Source organism: Hirundo rustica, chromosome 23 (assembly GCF_015227805.2).
Source record: "Hirundo rustica isolate bHirRus1 chromosome 23, bHirRus1.pri.v3, whole genome shotgun sequence".
In the NCBI taxonomy this organism is placed as follows: Eukaryota; Metazoa; Chordata; class Aves; order Passeriformes; family Hirundinidae; genus Hirundo; species Hirundo rustica.
Genome location: NC_053472.1, coordinates 325792 through 350143, shown reverse-complemented (window position 1 = coordinate 350143; position 24352 = coordinate 325792). Strand labels below are relative to the sequence as shown.

General features: G+C 44.7%; 1 long non-coding RNA gene across 1 annotated transcript; it reads left to right on the top strand.

Annotated features, from left to right (window-relative positions):
• The first annotated feature begins 9944 nt into the window (after positions 1–9944).
• LOC120762587 (uncharacterized) lies at positions 9945–15183 on the top strand. The gene is made up of 3 exons (XR_005703926.1): positions 9945–10060; positions 14027–14229; positions 14312–15183. It is a non-coding gene; the product is annotated as an uncharacterized LOC120762587 (long non-coding RNA).
• Positions 15184–24352: the final 9169 nt, after the last annotated feature.

Here is a 24352-nt window from a genome sequence, read left to right as displayed (position 1 = left end):
ACTGAAGTTACAGCTGGGGCATCCTTAGCCTTCTGAGCTGTGAAGTCAATTTTTTCCAGGTGCTTTTGCAGCAATTTGGGGCAATACAAGCCCAGATTTTAGTTAATACTTTTATTGCTGACTGGCTGCCACATTGTCACTCTGACTGTGTTGCCTTCCAGGTCCAAGAACTGCCAGAACTCTGCTCTCTGCAAAGAGCAGAGTTCTTTGTAATGCAGAAGACTGAGCTTTGCTGGAAGTAACCTGATTCTCCTTTGTTTAGGCAATAAAGTGAGTGTGTGGGGGAAAATCTCACCCCAGTCTTGTTTTGGGTCTCTTCCAAAGTTTGGCATAAATATTGAAGCAAGATATTTTTCTTTTTATCATGATGAAACTCCAGATCTTGATGGTTTTATGCATGCTGGAGGCTTCCTTCGAGTCTTGCTACCACAGCTTTGACTGGTTTAAGTTGATCTGGAGTTTCTGCCTCCAATAAAATGCTGGTAACTTCCACCTGGTAAGACTTTAGTCCTTATTGCTGTGTGATTTTTGCCTGACAGTAGCAGGTAAGTCAATCTCAGCAGTCTGTGGCTCAGCACGCTGTGAAACCTCAGGTATGACACTGCAAAGTTTAGCATTTTAGGCACTGCTTTGGAATGTGGGGGGTTGATGCAGTCTGATGGGCTTGGAAGGAAGAGGAGAGCAGCGGGGCATAAAGTACAGCTGCTTCTGCTAGATCAGCATACTAGAAACACACTTTAATTACATAGTCAAGAGAAAAAAAGAGAAATTAGTCCTTGCCACAGTTGTCTGGATATTTGGACTCTGTTCCTAAATGTTTTACTAACTCCTGTGACACCCACAAGTGTTTTTTAACACCGTATGCTTGAGATTCCCCATTTACAAAAACACTGGCAATGGTGTAAGCCTTAATTAATGATGAAGAACGCTGTATTGCTTTGGGAGCTGCTGGGAAAAAAAGGGCAAGTCTTACCGTTATTATTATTAGTATTGTTCCATCTTTAAGCTGTCAGATTACATAAATCTAGGCAGATGCCTTAAAGCATTGTGTGCAGAGTAGACCTCTCTAAAGAAACAAATTCCATTTTCTTTTGTGTTGGACTAAGATATCATAATTGTACGTGAAGATAGGACAGCTATTACTGAAAAGGAGGTACAAAAGGGTAGGAAAGAAGCTAATACAGCCCTAGAAAAAGAAGAGATGGGAGACAGCTTCATCCACACTGATAGTGAAACATAAATTATTCCCAAACTGGCCTTTTGAGAGTATGCCATAAGCATTTAGACATTAAGGGGCTGTGAGACAATGGCTGTTGTTCCCTGAATGCAAATGTAATACCCTGGAGTCTGACATATTAGCACTTACTGCTCTTCCTTTTTCAGCCTGTAAGTCTCAAAAGTGTTTAAAGCATGAGCTGGACACACAAACTCAGTTGCCTTTTTCAGGCAATCTTGTCCAACTGATCCATGAACTTTGTTTCAGAGGCTGGAAGCCTTGACTGTTTCTGTGGAATTTGGAGATCAGGGCTCCTGTCGGATTCTACGGGGTACTTTTAGCCTAACGTGAACATGATGAACAGAATTACGCTGGTGATTAACGGATCTATAAAAGAGAAGTATTAAACCATGTTGCCCTGTAATATTATGAGTTACCTATATACATTCTCCTGTGTATAATCCCTCTCCAGGGCCTTGTACAGAACTTTTTAGGCTCTTTCTCAGGCTGCCACCATTTGTTGCATTGCACTACGACAGATGAGACATATCTGCTGCATTTTGATGAAATTATTGGAACCAGAATCACCAGTGGTGCAATTATTCCTTATATAGATGGTTTAATTACAGCAGTGAGATGTTACAGGGTTAATTAATTGTTACTTATTAAGTGCTTTGAGACCTTTGAATGAGAGATGCTACGTATGTGCGAGGGATAGTTATTAACAGCAATGCTCCCAGCTATTTGGCGGGTAAAAACAATTTAGTTTCATTGTGAAATATTAAATTTGCAGTCCAGTCAGATCCACGGCACATTTCAGGTTGCAAGTGAAAAGCCAAGTATATACTTAGGTAGTGATGCACAGTGCCAAATTTGGCTTGTGGGAGTGGTTCCCATCAGTTCTTGTTGGAACAGAAAAGAGCTGGAAATGCAGCAGGTTGCAGAAACTGGAGGAGGGGATGGGGTGGGAGGAGGTTCCTAAGCTTTCAGTAAAATCAGTAGGTAATGGAAGAATTGGCAGGAATACTGAGGTACAGGCTCTAATTTAATGATTTAGCCACGGTTATTGCACAGCATCCATTGCCTTCAGAGCCACCTTCTCCTTTTGAGGCTTTTTTCTAAAAATTTTCTCCACCAGCCACAGCTGTAGGCTTGCCTGAGCCCGTGGACAGTGTATCTGTGTGGAAAATCAGTCTGCCTAAGCTCTGGTATTTATCCTGGCACTTAGGCTGCAGTGCTATGTCTAGAAAGATATTTCATCGGTTCTCAAAATTTAATAACTCAGTGTGTCAAAATATGAGCTGTTCAATTACTGGAATTCCTTTACTCATTTCAGAAAGATCTCTCTTCCCTTTGCTCCCTCTTGCCACCCTTATTCTTTCTTATATTGAGGAGTAAACTTATTTCCTGATGATAGAGGAGGAAGAGGCAGACTTTTGTCCTCATGTTGCTTCCCATGAAGGAGCACAAAGTGCCTTTTAAGGCTTGTTTCCGTTCCTGGAAGTTCAGTACTCGTCTCCATCCCAGAGATGAGCCCACTGACCTGGGGCATTTCTGTGAAGATTCTGCAGTGCCTCAGGGAGAAAAGAGAAGAACACAAAATGAACTCTGTGAATCGTGTCCCAAGCAAAAACGACTGACACCATTAAAATTAAAGCCTGTCTCTAGGAAATTATCACAGACATGGATAAATAGCAGCTCTTCAGTGTGCTGACCTATCACAGAGGGGAGGATTGGGCAAGTTGTGAATACAGGTGCCTTAAAACATCCCCCAAGCTGGGGAATCCAGGCAGTGGGGCTGGCAAGGGTGTGATCTATGGGGGGCTTAGTGCCTACAGCTCCTGCTGAATTGCTCTGGAGGGGCTGCTCAAACATGGATCTAGGTAGGAGAGAACAAAAGGAGTTGCCAGAGGGTGGCATGGGCCCCTGCAGCATGTTTTTAAATTGTTGAAGCCAACCTCCAGATAGAGCTGGAGCCCTACAATAAAGTGTCTCTTAACTCCTGCACACCTTAGGTGCTTGGTTTGTGATTTACAATCTTTTCCCAAGTCCCTGTCACAAGGACAGTGTTTGTCTTGCCAGCGAGATGCAGAACTGCAGCTTTACTGCTGAGGTGCTTTGTGCATCACATTCTGAGCACCAGGAGTCACTCTGCATGGATGGGCTGTGAGCTGCATGCTTAATGCCTCCTAAGTTCCTGCAAGCCTTAGTCTTGCTCTGCAGCTGCTGTAGGAATGAGCTTTACATACCCGATGGATATGTTCAGGACTCCTGGAGACAGAACTGCCTGATCAGAGCTGCTGCAGAATACCCAGAAACCCGGAAAAGTGTGTGTGGTCATCAGTTCTGCTTCGATAAAATCTCCTGGAAGGAAAAACAACAGCAACAACAGCAAAAAAAATCACATGTATCTCAGAGCCCTGGAAGAAAGCACAGCTTTGGGAGGCTTATTTGAGTTTTTGTTTGTTTGTTTGTTTGTTTGTTGTTTTTTTCATCACTGTGCTGTGCAGTGTCCAGTTTAGGCCTGAATTGTGTCACCTAAGTGAGACAACTTTTAAGAACTGTACAAGGCTAAAAGGTTCCTCCCAATTAGCTGGCATTATCCTCTAGGAAGTTTTCACCAGTTTCAATGGACCTAGACCTCTTTCTGTTCTCAACGAGCAAATATCTGGGTCTGTTTTCCAGCTTGGTGGTTTTAGGGAGCTTAATTTTGTATGAACTGGATTTATTATTTTGGTTTTATTTATTATCTTATTATTTGTGTTTTATGAAATGGCTTTACTTCCAGAGAGTGAGGATGTCTGTGAGTGTAAATCCCTTTCCACTTGTAGGAACTAGCTGTGTATAAGTGTTTGGGACACAAGGAGGATTCAGCAAGTCTGATCAGAGGAACTTCCTGGGGTGAAGTTTTTCTGTACAGCAGCTGGTTCTGCCAGGCTCTGACTGGGATCTGAGATGCTCCTGCAATGCTGATGATGATAATAATAAAAATACCCCACACATCATTAAGCGAGTCAAGGAAAACTCCTCTAAAGATACAGTTAAATCTTTATCTGTACTGATGGTGCAAGCAGGGATTTCTGGCTTCAAAAGCAGGAGCGGGGAAGAAGTTAGGGCAAATTCCATAGAATTCCTGCTTACCTTGGGCTCTTCTGTAGTATGAGATATTGCAAATGCTGTGGCAAGTGGAGATGTGCATTTGTCTCAGTTACTGCAACAGCCCAGAAATGCAGATGCTTTCTATGCTGCAATTGTTTTGACACTGGGAAATTGTTGTCTTTCCTATATTCTGGCTCTTCTGGACTCTGATAGCATGTCATCCAAGGAATGCTGCTAGGCAAAGGGAAGTGGCTTGGTGCTCATCTTTGTGGCTGAAAGACTATTTTATTAAATCTTTCTGGACAGTGTGTTTCAAGTTCTATTTCTCCAGGGCTCTGGAATCTGAGCCATTCAGAGAAAAAAGCCTCCTGCTCCTTGAAGTGCCAGGGGTGATCTGAGAGGAAATGAGAGTGGTGGCAAAGGTTTGTGTCAAGGATTCAGCTGTCAATTTTCCCACTGTGGGGTGGTTCAGAGACACAGAAATCCCCATGGGGAGATGCTATGTGGGCCACATGAGTCACCAAAGAAACACAGACCCAAAGGACAAGGCAGAAAAGCAAATTGGTTTTCTATGGATGAATTACCACACAGTGACTTACTAAAGATGATCTATAAAATTTGCAGGATTTGGTTTACTATTTTTATTTATGAAACTATTATTTTAATATTCAGCTCTTTCTCATGGGGTGGAAGGGATGGGAAAAGAATCTGCAGCATTATGAGCAGTCTTAGTGTGAAAGGGATCCTTTAGCAAGGTGTTGTGGAAGGCTGTTGTCTCCCTCCTGCCTGAGCCAGCCCCTCCACCCCAATCTCTTTATTCCCCTGCTTAGTCAGCAGATTCTAAAGCAGATGAAAGCACACAGCTCTAAAACTGCTGACGTCTCAAAGTGCTGCACCCTGTCAGTCAGGCACCCTGGAACAGAAGTACTACCAACATCCTCCTCACAGCAGACTTTAATCTCCTTCTAAAGGCAAACATGTAAAAGGAAAAATCATTTACAAGCAGTGATGCTAAAATTAAAAGCTTAGAAGAAATTATTTCTTATTCAACCTGTAGTCGGCATATAGAAGAAAGAGGAAAAAAGCAAAACCAGTCTAGTTTTCCCTTTTCTGAATATATTACTTTTTTTTAGAGCTTGGATAAATCAGCCTGGTGTATTAACCTTCCAGAGTGGTGGATGGAGTGCAACCTGCAACCTGTTTTTTGTGTCTCACTCCACCTGAGAGCCTTTGCTCGCAGGTCACATCTGTCACAGTTTTGTATTCCTGGGCAGAACAAACTGTCAGCCTTTACAGCTGGAATGGGAATAGTTCTTGAGGAATGGCTCCTGGTACTATTTTCTCCAGGAATCCCACTAGCATTCCCAGTAATAATATCATACTGTCCTACTGTTTTCCATTCCACGAGCTGCTCCAGTCCCTCAGGGCAGTCTGGCAGCTCAGTGGTGGAGCAGAGGGGACATCTAAGGCTGCACATCCTGAACCGGCTTCCCAGGAGTGCTTGGAATCTGTACTTGTAAGTGGGACACAGCTTTCTCAATTTATTCCACATTAAACTCTTTCCAGCTGCAGAGAAAAGTAAAAGAACCTTGTTAACGTTGATTTAACGTCCAAACTTTTTCTGCCTTCTAGAAAGGCTCTTCCTGTGTAACTCAGCTTCATGGTTTCCCAGAGTAATTTAATTTTAATTGAAGACTCAATTGTGCAGTTGTAGAGGTACAGCTGAGTTCAGGTAATATAGTCATATTCAATGAAAAGAAGCTTTATCAAAACAGAACAGAACAATATTGGGGGGTTCTGTTTTATTTGCTTTTGTTTTGTTGTCTGAGGCACTGGGTTTTGCCTTTTCTGCTGATGCCCTTCACCCTGTGGGCCAGGGCTGTCTATGAACCACTAAATGATGCATCAAGAACACTCACTTATCTCTCCGCCTTCAGTGGGAGCTTGTCTTTGATGTATCCTAGCTGAATAGGATAAAATATTCCATATTCACTGTGGAACACTACAGCCCAAGCCAGAAAAGGAGCCCAGTAAAAACCCAAACAACAACAAACCCCTTCTTTGAAATTCACTGATATTCCTTACCTTCACAACTGCTTGAAGGATCAAAGCTTTTAAAATCTTGTTTAGAGAAGGCACTAATAGCACCTGATTCATCCAATAATGCGTCTTTAAACTGTTTTCAATACAAAATCTTGGGGTCGTGTACAGAGCAAGGTCAGCATTCTTCCTCGGTGCAGAGCCGAGAAAACAGACACAGGCTGAGTGGATGACTTCTGCAAGATCACACAGACAACTACAAGATGTCCTGCTTTTGAGCTAATTGATGCAATCTGAAATTCACATTATTTTCCATAACTGCCTGGTGTGGGAACTCCGGCCTGCATTGCTGTATTAATAGAAGAGCTGTTTTTCCCTGTTTTTGTGGTGAAGATGAGTCTGGGAGATCCTGTGGATCTTTGGGGATGGCAGAGAGCACTTTTTGTAAGAATAAAGCCTTGTCTCACTGCTTCACCCTGGGTGACCTGGGACATACTCTGCTCAAGAGCTCCAAAAGAAGGCAGGGCATGAGCCCCTGACACACACCTTAGGGTGCCACAAACCAGCCCCTGCTCTGAGCCTCTGAAAAATTGCAGAGGGACTGTCAGGAATGGAGGAATGGCTGGTGTGCAGGGACGAGGGAGCTGGAATGGTGCGGGAGAATAAGGAAGAGGGCAAGAAAAATATGTGAGCACAAGGGGTTCAAAGACATTCTTTGACTTCTTCTGCCTCCTCTGCTGGCTCAGCCAGTGCTGGGGCCATGAAGACACTTCTTAATCTACATTTCCTTTTCCTCTTTCACTGGGAATGGAAGAGTCATGTGTAGTTGACCCTGCTCGCCCCCTCCTTCGCTCTCCATTTCCTTTCCCAGCAGCATCTCTCTGGGACACGCAGCCATCTGGCTGTTTATTGCAGCATGAGCTGAACTCTTAGATGTATCTTTTGGAATTTGGTTCTGGTTTAGTGATTTCTCTGTCCTTCCTTTGCATTTTCCATACGTCTCGTTCGTGCCCCCAGAGCCAGTGCTGTTTGAGTGCACTCTGTTCTTTTGTATCCCACGTACTTTCATGTTTCCCCTTTGCCTCAGAACTCCTCAACATTCTTGTTTGGTTTCTATTATTTTTATTCCAGTTTTTCTCACGTTTCTCTGCTTCCTGTTAGCACAGGGAGCACCAGCCCACTCTGAAATGCTCAGCTGAGGGTAGGGATCAGCCTCCCTCCTGCTCTAATGCCATCCACCCTGGGTCAAGCCACTGATCTCAGAGGGATTGCTGGAAGCGGAAAGGGAAGGTACAAACGATTACAGAGGAAGTTCAACTTTAAAAGCTTTTAAAGTTCAGCACTAGGATAATCAGCAAGACTCCTTAGCCCTCTCCCTTTGTGCTCTGAGTAAAATGCACGGTACAGTCTGCTTAACTCCTTCACCACCGGCAGCAAAGGTGTTGGTAAAGAGATAGGGGAACCAAAAGGAGCATCTTCCATGAAAGATCCATCTGTTCTCTATTGGTAAGAGAACACGAGATACTGAGAGTATAATGATGAAATAGAATCTGTCCTGGGTACTTTCATACTCCTTTCCTCTTCCAGCTTTTCTCACAAGAGAATGTTAGCCATACAGCTCCTGGAAATTGATGTTGTGATGGGTTTCTCATGAAAGAATGGATTGATGCTAGGAATGTGTCTAGTGGTGAGATAAATTATGACTGAACCTTTCTCTTCTCTCACTGATTAATTCCCTGATTCTTAGGGATGTCCTGTGTAGGGCTAAGAGTTGGATTTGATTATCCTTGTGGGTCCTTTCCAGCTCACATTCGTGATTCTGTTAGAGTGTTGTTCTAGGCTCTTTCAGTGTGTAAGAGTTTTCCCTTTCCATTTCATTCCTCTTGCTGTAACAGTGAATTTGCCATGGTTGTTCCCTTGTGCTGGGCACCATCAGGGCAGGGCTGAAGGTGAAGCTGATGCTGCTGTGCCATCACAAGTGTTCCACGTGATGAGGAGCACCCAGGGCTGGTGTGCTGGGATCTGTGCCGAGGAGGTTGAATGGCCACTGACAACCTCACAGTGGCAAAGGATATGAAATAATTAAACCACTGTGTCTCATTGCAGCTCATGACAGCTTCCAGATGCTGCTGAAAGTGATTCCAGATGTGTTCTTTGGAACCTCTGGTTGTCGAGAGCACTCATGTCTTGGGAGGGTGAGAGCATATCCTCTTCCCAGGATGCATGTGCCATCCCGGCCTTTCTCCCTTAGGCATGAGAGGTCAGCAGCGCTTAGAAATACACCCACAGGGCAAAACCCTGTACCTCCAGCGCCTCTGTCGTTCCAAGGGCTCACAGCTGTGCAGCTGAGCAGGGCACAAGGGATCGTCTCTCCTGTTACCTGTAAACTCTTTTCCTTATGCACAATTACCTTTTGGGCCCGCTGTATCCTGTGGTGGAGACGCGCAGACCAAAGCGACTTTAGTGATTCTCTTGCCTAGCAGCACAAGGCAGGAATTTCTCCTGGTAATCAGCATATCCTTGGCTTTCCTGGCCTGATACCTCCCCCTACTGTTCCCGGTCTTTTTGGCACTCGGCCTCCGGCTCCGTCCCAGCTCTCCTTCGCTCCTGTGCTAACTGGTAACTTGGGAGCGGAGGATGGACGCTGGTGGGGAAGGACAGCAGGGGCGGGACAGTGAATGAGGCTCAAGGAGCAGGAGAGTGTCTTTAAAGGGAGATCGTGGGCTTGGCATTCTGAACGAGCTCTGGGTGGGGAAGGTCTCAAAAATCAGAGGGGCTCACTTCTGGGAACCCCAAACTCAGGAGCTGAAGGCCACTCTGGTACTGGCTGCAGGCACTTCTCTGTTTCCCCACCTTTAGGAAAACACCATCTCCCCATCTCCCTCTTAGTGCTGGGTTTAAGTGATTTCTTAAGCTTTGCATGGTTGATTGATTTTCTTTTTTTTTAATGATATTTTACGCACTTAGTCCAGGTGTCATTAAAATTCTTTTGTTCTTCCCAGCATGAACACTTCTAGGCTGAGACTGGTCTATATTTTAGTGGTTTAAAAGTAACAAATGTAATGAGTTCTATAATTAGGGGAGAATATAGGGAGGAAGAGGAGTGTTACTGGTGCTTATTCCAGCTCCTTCACTGCACCACACGAACCACCAAAGCAGGCAGCTTTCCCAAGGCATGTGCAGGGTAACAGCGTTCCATCTGACTTCTGCCCAGGAGGTAGCAGGGGAGAAAAGGGGCTTCGCCATCTGTGAGGGTACCCCAGAAAAAAGGAATAACACTAGAGTGTAAAAACTTGGTGAAAGGGACCATTTTTATTGCACAGGAATTCAAGGTGCCGCACGAGGGATGTTCATCCCAGCTGGGTGCCAGTCTAGTAAAAGCACTTAAACAAACAAGCAAACAGACAAAAAAACCCCTAAATGCACTACAAAGCAAAATAATAAGTAGAAGTTGGCACATTAGAAAAAAAAAATGCCAAACAATCTTATTAAATCAGCATTTAGATGCTAGAGCTGAATGCTTTCAAATTAGATATAAAACTTTGATGTTGCAGTAGCACATCTCAGCAGACATATGAATTCCCTGTTACAGGTGCTGTCACATGAAGGCTTTGTGGATGGTTTTCTAAAGATGCTGTTTCAGCCCAGAATCACCAACCAGAGCAGCTCAAGGACATCTGCATTGAGCCAGAGGATAACTTTATGGTACGTGCCTTGACTCCATGAATGTGCTGCCATTGCTTGGTAGGAAGGTGCCTGGGAAAAAAGGGATGAGAGGGCCAGGCTGAGAAGGTTCAGAACACATGGGCTTCTGTCCATGGAAGGAAGTGGCTGGTGGTTGTTCATGAGCCTGGGTAGCCCTGGCTGTGGAGGTTTGTTTACAAACACAGTTTCTAAACACCACAGTGCTGCGTCAGTTACAATTGGAATTGGCTCAAATGGTTTCCTTTTCAGCTCAAATGTACTGCTACAAACTGACCTGTCCTCCCAAACTCTAAATCAGCTGTGCCCACCCAATGTTTTCCAGTGCTTTTAGGAAAATCATACTTTGACTGATGGAAATCAAACAGAGCTGAGTCCCGTGTGGACTAAATTGGAGGGAAGACCATTAGTGTCTTCCCCTCTTTCTAGGACACAAGAATGTGATTCATGAGGCTGTCTGTGATGAAGAACTATCCAGAAATATGGATATGCAGGATAGTCCTGATATTCCTGATGGGCAGGAACTCAGAGTAAGGCTGGTAGTGACTTAGGAACAGAAGGAAGGAATGACCTAGATCTAGGCAAGATGGTTTCTATAACAAGTATAAAATACTGATCCCAGGCTCATTCCCTAGCTCTTCCCCAATTTTCTATGGTAGCTCTCTATCCAACACTGTTACTGTGAGCCTGTTGCACTGCAAGTGTTTTCATAACTCCTTTAAGCAGAAGCACACAGACTTTGGCTGTGATTTTATTTGGTTCAGCTGGTGAACCTGTCCTTGGCTTGTCAGGAGACAAGGGAAAATGCTCTATTTAGATGAGCAGAACTCCTGCAGTGAAGAACTACGACACAAGACATCTGGTTACGCTTGGAATGCTGCCGTGAAAATCACTCTTATTTCCCTAGACAAATCTCACCCTTCATCTTTGCCTCCAATTCCCCACACATGAGAGAAAAAAAAAAGGATAATGTTGCCTGATCTGTGGGTGCTGGGAGAATGAATCCACAACTACTTGCAGGGAACTCAAATGCTGTGGAAACAAGCTCAAAGAAAAGCCAGGCAATAAAGAGAGTGATGAAGAACACAGGCCAATGTAAACCATTCCTTGGCCGTGGTACAGCTCAGTTTTAATGACTCATGGTCTCGTGCAGTGTGAAACAACACCTTGGTTTCTGATAGAACAGTAGTTTTATGTTGCATCCTGCATCCAGTGTTCCCAGACATGCACAAGGAAAGGCAGTTTTATACACATTTGCTTTTCAGCCTTCAGAAAGATTTAAGGGGGGTTTATTCCAAATCTGCAGCAAAGCCAGTGTTTCTTCCTGAAGATTAGTAATTAGATCCAGTGGCAGCACTTAAATATTTTGGTCCTTTAAAAGCATCTTAGATTAGATAGCCGGATAGGAATGCGCGATAATAAACTGAGCAGACAGGGCCATGAGCTGAGTTACTCGTTATCACTTCAATCCAGGCTGAATTGTGCGAACACGCCAACACTAAAAAGGCAGAAAAGTAAAGTGGGCTTCTTAAAAATAATGCTACTTTTTGCTCTCCATAATTGATTATATATACGTTACTCTAGAACAATCCAGAAGCCAGGACAACGAATATGTCATTTTATTCTTGCCTGTCTTTTGCTGACTTCCTAAAAAAATTGCAGCTTTGAATAGATATGATGATACTCTGAAAGTCTAAATTACGTTATTTTAAAAACTTGTAAATGGGCCTTCCATGAAACAGCAGCTCTGATGGCAGCGAGGCAGGCTGTGTTTCAATGGGTGTTAGTGGGAGCTCTGCTGCCTCCAAACACAGGATTGGACACTTGTAGAGGGGAACCTGATCCCAGAAAAGCCCTGCGGGATGCCATTCACAGTTATGATTAGAAATGTCCCAGGAATGTGTGGGGAAGGATGAGTGCACAGCCTGCCTGAGGTAGTGCCAGCACGGTCTCCAGCTCTCTCCGGAGGAGCCAGATGGCATTGTCTCTTTTTCCCAGTGATTTTGATTCGACAAGGTTGCCTGCTCCTTGTGCTCCACAGTAACAGCTCCCTCAGTCTGTCTGCAAAGGACCAGGGAGAAGGGGAACATCTGACTCGCATCTTTGCTGTGGGATTCTCTCAGGATTCGCTGCTGACCTCACTCCCCAGAGCTGGCATCCACCATGCTGCAGCCCTCCAACAGCACGGGGACACCACCCCGCACCTTCTCAGCCTGGCAGCCAAATTTCCACTCCCAATGTTTTCTAGGCTCTCTGGCAGCTAATGAATCTTTACAAGAGGTTTGCCTTCCTTTTGCCAGTGTAATAAATTTAAAGCCTTGAGATCGCTGTACAAAGACCTAACAACACTGCAGCACTAATAGTGTTAGCCAACAAGTTACTGGCTGAGTTTAATTTCTTTGACTATTTGTCATTATCTCCTTATATGTTTTAAATGCTTTTTTCCTCGACACGCAGACTTTGTGCTTTGTCTGACATACTTACCTTTGAGCTTTATTCAGAATGAGCCCTAACCCAGCCTTGGATTAATTGAAAATATATGTTTTTAATTTAAATCCTGCTTTTAAAAGAGACTTGCAACTTCAGATTTTGCCAGAAGGTGGGACTGAAGCTCCATCTCCCAGCAGCTGCTCCAGCACAACTGACAGGAATGCACTTAAAAGCCTTGGATTCAGTTAGTCATTTCCCTCTTTCTCTCGAGGCAGCTGCTGGGAAGAACTCTGTCTACATTCCGAGTGGATTAATTATTCTGTTAGATCCATTTTACCCAAATCCAATGAACTAAACATCACATCAGGTCTGAAGGGACTTTTAGTACTCATTTAAAATTGTGAGGATTTTATAATTACAGATACTGCCTGAAAGAAGCCTTTTTTGTTTAGTCTTTTGGTACCTCAGTTTCTCAGCAGTCAGAGTTTATCAGGCAGAGATGTGACTATTTCTAGTAACAGAACTCAGGGAGCTGGTACTTTTAGCAGAGTGTCAGCACATTTTGCAATGAATTATTGGGTCACATTAGTCAGTGAGAGCCCATTCCAGAGGCATTGATCAAGATGCAGGCCCTGCATGTGAGGCTGTTCCTTTTCAGCTGTATACAGAGCTCTCCAGAGAGCCGTCAAAGCAGAGAACAGCAACAAAAAAGGTGTGCTGCAACTTTCCTGGGGTCACAGTGCTGCCAAGTGGCATAGCAAGAATTGCATCCATCTCCTGAAACAGAGTTGTTTGCAGACGGCATTGTGCCTTCCCAGAGCACAGCAATTACATTTATTAATTGTTCAGTTTAGCAACAGAACTGTCCCTCCTGGTTTTTACTTCTCTCTCCCCTCACTTCGCCCAGAATCTCAAACCACACCCAATTCTGTACCTCTTTTTGGGGAAGAGAACTGCTCAGAGAGACTCACAGCCTTAAATGTAATGGAAATATTTGCTAATGAATGAGCCCTCGTTATGCACGTTACAAGGAAACACTTAATTGACAGTGGCCGCCAGATAACAGGGTTTAATTAATAAATCTATGTGGCGTCACATACACCACAGGAAGGGATTATAGGGGTTAAAGTGTCTGTCTGGTGGACTTTTATGGAAGAGTTGTGTTGCCTGTCTTTTAACATGAATAACCCGCATGTCTGTGACCTAACACTTGCAGAGGGAGGGGGTCACTGGTTCTGAGAACACGGCAGCCCCATCTGGGTGTTTGAACATGGCTTGGATGGCATCTGAAGCACACCAAAGGCACATTTGTTCTCTTGCCTCTCCAGCCAGCATCTGGGTTCCTATGCTGCTATCTATTCTGCTGCACACAAACAGGCAAACAGGCTTGTCAAACTCAGCAGTTAATGACCGGGTCATCAGTGCCTCAGACAGGCTGTCAGCACCCGCTCCCCTGTGAGAGCACGCTCCCGAAATGGGGACTTGATAACTGTATTGATAAACTAATGAAGCTCTGTTGACCTTCCTCTACTGATACAGTGACTACATACCCAGTGGAGTGTGGCTCTGGAGATCCTACTGCAGTCTGCTAGGGAAGATGGATTGCTGTCACTCTGACCTGCAAGCTCTTCTCCACATTTGCAGTGCGATGTGAAAAGGTCACAGGGAGTCTCAGACTCCTGATCAGTCTGGTTTTTGGTAACACTGTAAGGTTCTAAGCCAATGGCAGGGGGTGGAACAAGGTGAGCTTTAAGGTCCCTTCCAGCCCAAACCATTCTGTGAGTCTGTGATTGTAAACCTCTTCTATTTGTGTGCTTGTTTTAGAGCTGAAAGTGTTTGTGACACACAAAGGAGTAACATTCACACCCACCACCAGCCCAGGATCTCACCGTACCCACTCTGCTCCTGCCCGGATGCACATCACCCTCAGACATCCCTGCAGAGGGGTCAGAAAGCAGCAGCTGCCCACGTGGACCTTTGCCCAGGGAGCTGGACCTCCCAGTATCAGCTTGTGGAACCACAGAACCAGCTCCGTCTATCCCAGCCCACGGGCCAGGCAGCACAGCTCCTGGTAGCTGTGTGTGCAGCGGGACAAGTGGGAAGAGGGGAACAAAGGCTCTCTGCCTGAAGTGCTGCCTCAGACCCCCTTGGGGACATGGCAGAGTTGTTTGTTCTCCTGCACACAGGAGCATCTTGGAGAAATGTGGCAATACCAGTTCTGCTGAGAACAATTAGGGACAGACGACCCTTTAACCTATTCTTTGCTTTCCCAGCAATCAGTTGTAGTTTACCAGTACAACCCCAGACACCATTCTTTGCCTGAATGAAGATGACATTGTCCTGCCTTTAGCATAGATATTAAAAAAAAAAAAAAATTAAAAATCACACTAAGTTGAAAGGAGCAACTTCTCTCAAGGATGCAGGACTTTATTGTTAACCAGTTACTTATTCAACTAAGAAAACAGTTGGACCATGGAGACCTAATGAGCTGGTAATTATTCTCAAGCTTTGCCTGATCTGGATCACAAGACATATCTTTATTCTCTATCAGTAAAATCCCATTGCAGGCAAGGGAACAAGAATCATCTGTTAAACTGGATCCTGTTCACAGTCCCAATATTCTGGAACAATGGGTGTTTTCACACTCAGGTCTGCAGAAACATCTCACTGCAATTACTTTATTACGATTAATCACTATCAGGCGATGAAGTAATAGTAAGTTGAAACATGATTTCTTATGAAAATTTGTGTATTTTGATTTATTCTCTAGCTGCAGCTGAATAATTTCTTTCTGCTGTCTTAATAGGAGACTTTCCATACCTATTTTAATGCTTCTATACTAATATTCTTCTAGACTTAGAGCTGCAGCTGTGGTAAACCATGATTTTCTTTAACACACAAAGCACAGAATAGGGCACAGAGAAGAATTAAGACTAAGGAGTCTCCAAGTGCTCCCAACCCTTGTAGCTTATAAGGAGATTTCCTGCCTACACCAGGGGTTCATAGCTGATGAAAATAAAATTTTGTGTGAGCTAGAAAGACTACAGAAACTAAGACTTAGAACATTCATGGGACATTTAGACTTGAGAAAAAAAGAGCTCCATATAATAAAAAATGGTCTATAATAATATGCCCTTACTATAAGAGCTCAGACCTTTTTTTTTTCCTTCATGGCATCCTTCCAGGCCAACATTGTGTAATTATAACCTACATAAACTCGTTTTACATTAGCCTTGCCTATTTGAACAGTTAAAACACTTTGTTTTCAATTGCTGAGATTAACATTGAGCTATCAACACAATATAACCAGCAACCACAACTATTTACAGCTCTTAGACTTTCCTGTCCCCTTCTTACAGTGCAGAAGGCACTTAGCACAATGACCCCTAGTTATTGCTTGCAGGTGGAAGTGCAAGGACTTGGAAAACTCATGAAAGAGGCAAGATGAAGTTTCCTTCTGTTTATTTCTCTTTTTTTCTTCTCCTCCTTATAGCAGGAAGACTTTCACAGCAAAACGTGAAATCCTGACTGGGGAAGGAAGGTGCTGCCCCAAAATGAGAGCATAAAATGAAGCTAAGCCATGAAGAATTTAAATGTAAAATATTAGTGCAGTTAAGCAGGAACATCTCTGGAATATGAAGAAATGTTAATGGCAGATTGGTGGCAGACGGAGCAGGGACAAGCTTTCAGGCTGAGTCTAGAGACCTTTCTTTTGTGCTAAGGATACTCGGCAATTGCTGTTGTTGTTTCCTCCCACAGGAAAGTGGAAATTTATCTACACTGAGAAGCCTTTGAAATGGGTGTAAGGCAAATGAGAACAATTCTGCCTTGCAAACAGACACGATGAGGATCTGTGCAGTCTGGGTTAAGCCCTGAGTGAAAGACCAGGGCTGCTCAGTTACCAGCTGAGACAGCCCTGAGGCTCCCAGCAGCTGTAAGATCCATGGCAATAGGGATTAAAGCCTTTCAGAATGCCAGTGGAAAAGAACCGGGGAAGGAAATAGGTAGTGGTGAGAAGAAAAACAGCTCAGGATCAAGCATAAAGCTGAGGCTATGAGCAGAAAAATGGGACAACTGAGTTAAGGGACTTGGGGATGCTCCTTAAATAAGGGGATTGGACACACTGGACACATACACCAGTTGTTTGATGTCCTCCCCCCTGCCTCCCCTTGCACTGATAGCACAGTGAAAGCTCTGGGGCTTAACTATTGGCACCAGGGTCTTAACAGCTATGTGTATTTGAACATCCTAATTACAGGGAATGGCAACGGAATTAGAGCCGATTCCTCCCTGTTCCTCACTGGTTGGTTTGTCTGATCCCAAGGCCGGGGTCAGGGCCTGTCTCTGCGTGGAGCTGGGATTACCCAAAAATCTCTGTGTTGCAGGGAAGGGAAGTGAGGCAGAGCCCGGAGCTGAGCAGTAGCACAGTTGGATGCATTGCAGATTCCTGCGGGTGCCTCAGTGCTGTTAAGCAATCTTAGAGTGTCACACGTTTGCTTCCAGAGTGGCACTGGTGCAGCCAGGTCATTCTTCAGGGTCAAACCTTTTAGTCCAGGGTTGCTCTGAGGCTTTCAGTGTTCTGAGCAGTTCTGACTGAGCTAGGGCTGAAGCAGCTGAGTGGTCTGCAGGCAGCCCCACTGTCAATGCAGAATGTCCTCTGCAGCATTCCCAAACCCCTGGAGTTGGGTGCTGGCTCACAGCTGGTGTGGAAATACCCAACTGCTACGACCCAGGTAACAAATCCTTCTGGGAATGGCACAGTTCTCCAGCTCTGGTGATGAAATTGATTCATGAGCTGTTACTCAGGTAAGGATTCTATGACTTTGTGGAAGGTCAAGCAGTGACACAGGGCATCACAGAGAGCTAAACTAGGCCCTTTTAATAGGAGAGAGACTCTCCTCTGTGTTTCAAGCCCCCAAACCCTGCCTTCGCTGGCTTCCACACACACTGCCAGTCCTCTGCCTGCTCCTCAGGAGGGTAAATTGGGCCAGGAGCTCTTTCCTTGTTTAAAAGGAATTAATCTATTTATAGACATGATCAGGCTCTTCATCTCCGTCCTTTCCTTAGTATTAGGCAATGAAAGTCCTGGCGGTACCTGTGGATGCAGGAATGCTACAGTTAATTTTGGTATGCTCTGTTATTTATTGAGTCCCAGAGACCCTACATCTCCTTGTTTGTCCTTGCATTAATTAAGTATGAGTTTATCTACAGCAGACAATTGCAGCAGCACAGCACCTGATAAGTGAAGAGCAAGTCCAGGGCTGTTCCAGCATACTGGGATAACTGGGCTTCTGGCTGGCAGCTCCTGACTCTGCAGCCTCTCAGGAGGGGAAGCTTGAGCAGTTCCTGTAGGACACTGAGCCCCTGGGTTCTCTGGGAATGGGGGTCCTGGTTTCTCTTGGATGACTGTGCAAGGATCCCTCTGCAGGTTTGGACTGGGGTCTTGCAGAGCCCAGAATGATGAAGGCTGTCTAGAAACCATTAATAAAGATCAGAAGTTGATGGCATCAGTAACTCCCTTTGGGCTTCTTGCAGGCTGAGATAGTGGCAGCTTGTCAAAATTACTTAACGTCCTGGAACACCACCCATTCCAGTATGAATAGGTTTCTTGTATACAACTCACATGATCCTGGTGTTTTCCTGGTGTCTCTATGGAGACTGGAGACATTCTTCTGGTCTATTGGTTGGGGATCTTTGCTGCTTTCAGGTAAATTGTCTTGTAGAAAAAAAGAAAGCGGAGATAATCCTCTGAATAATGAATAAAGCATCAGTCACAGAACACCAAAACATCCTGGCTGTTTTATAGAAGGAGTTGCAAATATTTTGATTTCTTCCTTTTTAACACACTACCAGCTTGGCAGAGATTTTGCAAGATTTGTGCAAAAAATAATTGGCCTTAGGCAAAGCTGGATGAAGCAGTCACATGTGGATCCTCATCCAAATGAGGCTGGAACATGGATTAAATAGTGAAGCAGTGTTAGATTTGGGAAGCCTTCCCTGCCAAAAATTGGGGGTGTTTTTGGAAAGATGTTCTAATTCCAAACAGTCTCATTCTCATGAGATTAGATACTTCCCCTCACATTTGGCTCCAGTCCCTCTAGGAAAGTGAGTTAAATGAGATTGTTGTTACCTTGGCCATATTAAAATCGTTGTCTCTGTGCTCACTGGCATTCTGGAGAGGACAGCAGTGAGGATAGAACGAGGATGATGGCTGGGTGCTTCTTCCCTTTAAGGGTGGGTTGTCACAGCAGCGTGGAATTCACTGGGAGAAGGGGAAGAACACTTTATTGTCCCATGAATATTTGGGATGACTAGTAGGGGACCAAGTGCTTCTGTCTCGCCCAAACTGGACCCTCAGGTGGCACAGAATGTTCCTTTCCATTCCTGGTTGCCACTCCCAAACTCCTTAGCCCTAGTTTACAAGTCCAGAATGCAGCCTCTTAGCTGTAGCCTGGAAAAACAAATCCCACTTGCTGAAAGATGGGCTCTGTTCCTTGGCATAGCCTCCGGCGTACGTGGTATCTGTGCAACTCCCAGAAAATCAGAGCCACCCCATAAATATCTCTCTAAATGCCTTCAGTTCTGCCTTCAGGTGGATCTGTCTCAGGATTCAGAGTGATTTATTCCTTCTGGTGTGGTTCTTTGGTGCCCTGTGCAGTGGCACAGCAATGCCCTGGCAGCTCAGGGAAATACTCTGACTCCAGTCTGTTTGGGTTTTGGTAGCAACAGAGCCCACAGAAGGAGAAGCTGCTCAGGTGTTGTGTGTCCTGCAAAGAGGTAATGGGGAAAAAAATAACACACTGTCTCACAGCCCCCAGTGTGCTGTGGGGGAAATATGAGGTCACAGAGGAAAATTCTGGGCTTTAGATTCTGCTCTGCCGGGAGAGGACATGATGGTGAGTTAGATCTGCCTTCTGTCCCAAGCATTAACAGAGGAAATTCTGCCTCAGTTTCTCTGTATGTAGCTCTGAGGCCTCCTTTCTAAGGGATTTTGCAAGTGTGTCATGAACTTTATGGCTTGTGTGTTCTGAGCCTGCTATCAGCACTGATAAAAATGGTTATTAGCTGTACTATTACTTTAAATCAGAGCATCTTAACTAATTTGGGGACTGGCCAGTTGCTCCAGTCACAGGATGAATACACTTATACTCTATTTCTAGATGATTCAAAGTTGGCTCTAGGAAAGGGAGATTAGGTTTAGGGCTTGAGGCAGAGCAGGAAATAAAACAAAGGTGTCCCAACTGATAGTTCAGCTTTCAGTATAATTTTATTGAAGAAAGTAACTCAAGCTTTGGTTTATTCTGACCATGTCAAGAACACCTTTGTAGTGTTGCTTCTCTAAGCCCAGGGCTGTCCATTAAGGGACAAAACCGGAGCCAGGAATGGTTTGGAACCACACAAATGCTGCAGCATCTCAGTCGGGGGTTAGGGAGTAGGAGGGGAATCAGTTGGACTCAGAGTGAGGTCTGGTGACACTCAGAGAGGTTGCAGACAAATTTAAGGTGACAGAGGAAATAATGTAATTGAAGATTTGAGACAGCCAAAGAATTCCAATGAAACTGCTGGACTCAGATCAGTCATATTCCACAGTCACTTGGGCCAGGAGTGAAATTTAGTTGTAAAGATAATCTGGGAGCAAAGAGCCCCCCTGAAGGTGATGGGGTGTGTGAGCTTGTGCAGTTACTGCTCTGCAACTTCTGTTTCCTCAGCTGCTCAGAGGTGTCATCTTATCATCTGCAAAGGGGCCGAGGTATAGTTCAGGGTCAACAAACACTTTCGTTTCTTTTCCATCCTCTGCCTTTACAAGGCTTTCCAGGAGATGAGGAGGAGACCGTGCTCAGACGTGTCTTTCTCTCAACAAGCATTTCTGTCAGGGGAATGCACAGGGCTGAGGGGCTCACTTAGCCACCCATCAGGTGGGTTTTCCTTCTGTGTGGGTTGTTTTACATTCTCCCTGGCTTTAAAAAAATCTTCCTCGGCAATGCCCTTTTCTCTGGCATTCTCTGGCGTGGGGTAGATAATAGAAACTCACTTTATTTATGTGAGGCAGATGCTGAGATCTGAGATCTTTTACTCAAAGGGATTTTTTTTATGCACTGAGACCTTTCATGCTGAGAGGACAAAGCCTCTGGATTCCCTGGAACGAAGCACTGGCCCAAATTGTGCCTTCCTCTTTCTAACCACGCATTTGATTTTTCTGTACTGGATCAAGTATCAAGCCCAATATCATGCTGAAAAAGGCACACATTTGAGATCAGAGTGTCAGCATTTAGGATTCATTATGTCTGTACAGAGCTGTTCCCAAAGGTGGTTGCATTTCACTGGAAAAGGGCTTTTCTAGTGATTAAAAATGGTAACGTCAGGAACTTGTGAAAGGTGTCTTTGCCCTTTCGATATGGATACAGGAATTCACACTAAGAACCAGTGCACTTTCAGACTTTGGCACTTTAGTTCATCCTGCCCATTCTGTCCAAGTAGGGGTCCATTTTAAATTCTTGTGGAAACAGGTGAGCAACAGACAGAATTCTTCTCTTTCAGCAAACAATCCTAGTGTGCTCGGCAGTGCACAAATACAGCAGCAAGTGATCACAACCAGCTGACTCTGCCCTAAGCGGAGCCACTTGGCTACTAACTAAATCACAAATTTAGTAATACAGCAGCAACTTAATTCCTCTCACCTTAATCACTGTCTCTCATGGTAATGTTTGTACCGGGACTAAACAAGTCAACTCGAAGGTGCTTAATCATTTTCCCAAGGTGCACCGCACTCGTGGGGCCCTGGCACTGCCCACAAAAGGCCTCGGAACACAAATTGACTCCAAATTGAAACCAGTTGTCTCCAGAAACCCCAGTTTAGTGAGTCTGCTGCCGTATCTCTCCTGATAGAACACAACTGCTCTCCTGGACAATCTATTTCCAGCTCTCTGGTCTGGGCTGACCTCCCTGCTTTTCCTTAGAAATGACTTGTTACTGACTGACAGGCTCACAGCAGGGCTATTTTACTCCTCAATTCCGACCGAAAAAAACACTTTAGTCAGCGAAATGGAGGATTGCGTCCCTTGGATTAATTCCATCTTGGAAAAGGGCAGAAATCCTGGTCCCTGTCTGCCCGGTTGCCATTTGTGGCGTGCAGGTGCTGACCTGGCGCGCTCAGACTGTGTCAAATCTCCTGCCCCCCAAAGGTTCCCGAATGTGCCTTTCACTTCCCAGCCTCCCACCCGGTCCCAGCTCTCAACCACGAGAGAAAGCTCAGGGAGAAGCACTTATCAGCAAGGCTGTCCCACATGGGAAGGGTCCTGGCGCTCCAACAGCTGCTCGGGGTTTGAGTCCCCTTGGCAGATGTTCGCTATTCCAGCCACTTCATTAATTTTGGAAACAAAACCCCTGATTATTCCTGACCAAAGCGCTCCCTTTTTGATTGACAGCCAGTGTGTGCTTCATACAACATAACCCACAGTATTGCTCTGGCCACTTACTTCTAAAAAAAACGTGAATAAAAAGAAACTTTCTAGAGATGTTTCAGTGCGGGCTAATCCCACCCGCCAGTTCATCTGCTTGGGCTCAGGTGAGAGCATCACATTTCTGGAGTATGGATAGAGGTGCCAGGCACACACCTCTGGATATTCAGCCCTTTGGATGAAGAAAGAAACGCTGAAAGACAAGCAGAGTCCCTTGTCCTGCCGTCACTTGTGTGCGAGCTCGACGAGCCCACGGTTTGATTTCCCCTCTTGATTTCTGAGCTGGATCTAGTCAAGCTCTTGAAACACTCTTCAGGAAACATCCCTCTGCTCATTGTGTCAGGTTTTGCAGAGGCAGGAAAAGCATAAATAATGAATAAATAAATAATAATAAATAATAAATAGATAATAAATAAATTTGAAAGTGGGGGTAGGGGGGCTGCAGCTCCTGGCTGAACCCCGAGGAAACCCAGAGCACTAAAATGCCATTTGCTGCCGCTTTGGGGCTTAAATCAGTGCCTTGCTCCTCACTGTTGCTTCCAAAATATTCTTTGCAATAATTATCAGCAAGCACCAATTGCTGAAGTTAATGTTACTGGTAATTACCTTCTTTCCTAAAAAAAGAGAAAGAAAGTGTCTGAAAAAGATTAAGAAAATGTGCTCCTGAAATGGTTTGTGCCTGAACGAAGAGGTGAGTAGTAATAAAACTACATTCATAACAGTCACTTCATCTGCTTAAATATCCATAGTTTGTTTAGGAATTAAAGCAGCAGTTAAAGTAATTTAAAAAGAGTTATCGTGGAGAAGTTCTTGAACTCCTTAGTTGTTATCATTCTATTTAAATTCCTCGTTGTAAGATCGCTTTAGTTTCTCAAAATAAAAAGAAATAAAACCATTTCCAACCAATTCATTTTAAATGATAATGTCATCCCAATGATTTAAAATGAGCAGGACACTTTGCTTTACATTTGTTTTAATATAATTTGCTGTGCTGTGTTTTTAAAAAAATGTAATGGGGTTTTAAGAAAAAAAGTCAATGGATATATCGAAAATCTGATATATTCTTGCATCTGCCTTCCAGTTTTGACAGTGTGTGGACAATGCAAGTGTCTTATTTTGATTTTGAGTCTCTACAAATGAGCAACTGTATCACTGAAATGAAATGAAACTTTGAATTGAAAGAAAGAAGTAGTGCTTTTACAAAAGAGGTTAAAGATAGTTTACAGTGTTTTGAAGGCTTTTAAAAAAAAAAGTTGAAAAAATAAAAGTTGTTCAAATCGTTTCTTGAGAGTTTGAAATGGTTGTTGCCTTTTGCAAACACAGATTGAGTTTTCTGTTACTAAAATAAGAGTTTGCTGCCATTTGGATTGACAAAGCATGAGAACTGAAGGATGGCTGATAACCTTCTGCAGATTATATTTAAATCCTTGCGTGAAACCTGCAAATAATATTTTTGAGGGGGTGGTAAATCTCCATAATGAGCCTCTCTTTACCCATTTAAAGCTAGTGACCTGGCTGTGGGTTCTGGAAAACCTGCAGCAACCAGTTAATCCAGAGGATTCCTCCTGATACACCTTTCCCTGAGTAGGGTGTTCTGATTATTCCTGTTGGAGGCCACGGAGATGAGAAATAAAACTCAGCCCACAGCCTGGTAAAAAACCTTCCAGCGAGGAAGACTCACCACCCCTCAGCAGAAGGGGCTGAAAGCTCAGTTTTTGCAAAAAATCCAGCTGAACTAAGCAGGGATCCAACAGAAAATAGTCTCAGACTCGGGGCCCAAGTAATGCCACTCTAGAGAAAAATAACTTCTACACAGTGTTCCTGCAAGGCGCCCATAAACAGGATTTTCTTTTTTTCTCCTCTGCCACTCTCCAGCACTTTGCGGCTCGGGAATAGGTTTGATTCCGATCGGGGAAAGCTGTCGGGGACGCGGCACTCCGCTCCGGCAGCCGGTATTTGGACTTTTTTTAGATAATTGCAATCAAGAGAAGAGGAGAAGGGGGAGAAAAAAGGGGAAGAAGAAAAAAAAAAGGGAAAAAAAAAAAAAAAGAAGAAGAAGAAAGGGGAAAAAAAAAAAAAAAAAAAAAAAAAAAGCCACACACCCCAATGTCTTAAAATAGCGAGCAGGGAGGGGAGAGAGAGGAGCGGCGGATCCTCCCAGCCCGGCGCAGGGTAACAATGGTGCTGGCGAGGAGCAGCGGGCTCCCTGATTGACAGCCCGAGCCTCCTAAAAAGGCCGCGGAGCGATGGGAGAGATGCTTATCGCCGGCTTTATATAGCGGGGAGCCGGCGCGGCGCGGCGCGGCCCCAGCGGAGCGCGCAGCGCGGCCACAGGCGGCACAGGCTCGGGCGGCCGGGCGCCCATGCGAGCCGGGCGCGGCTCTGGCCGCCCCGCGGGGGTCCCGCC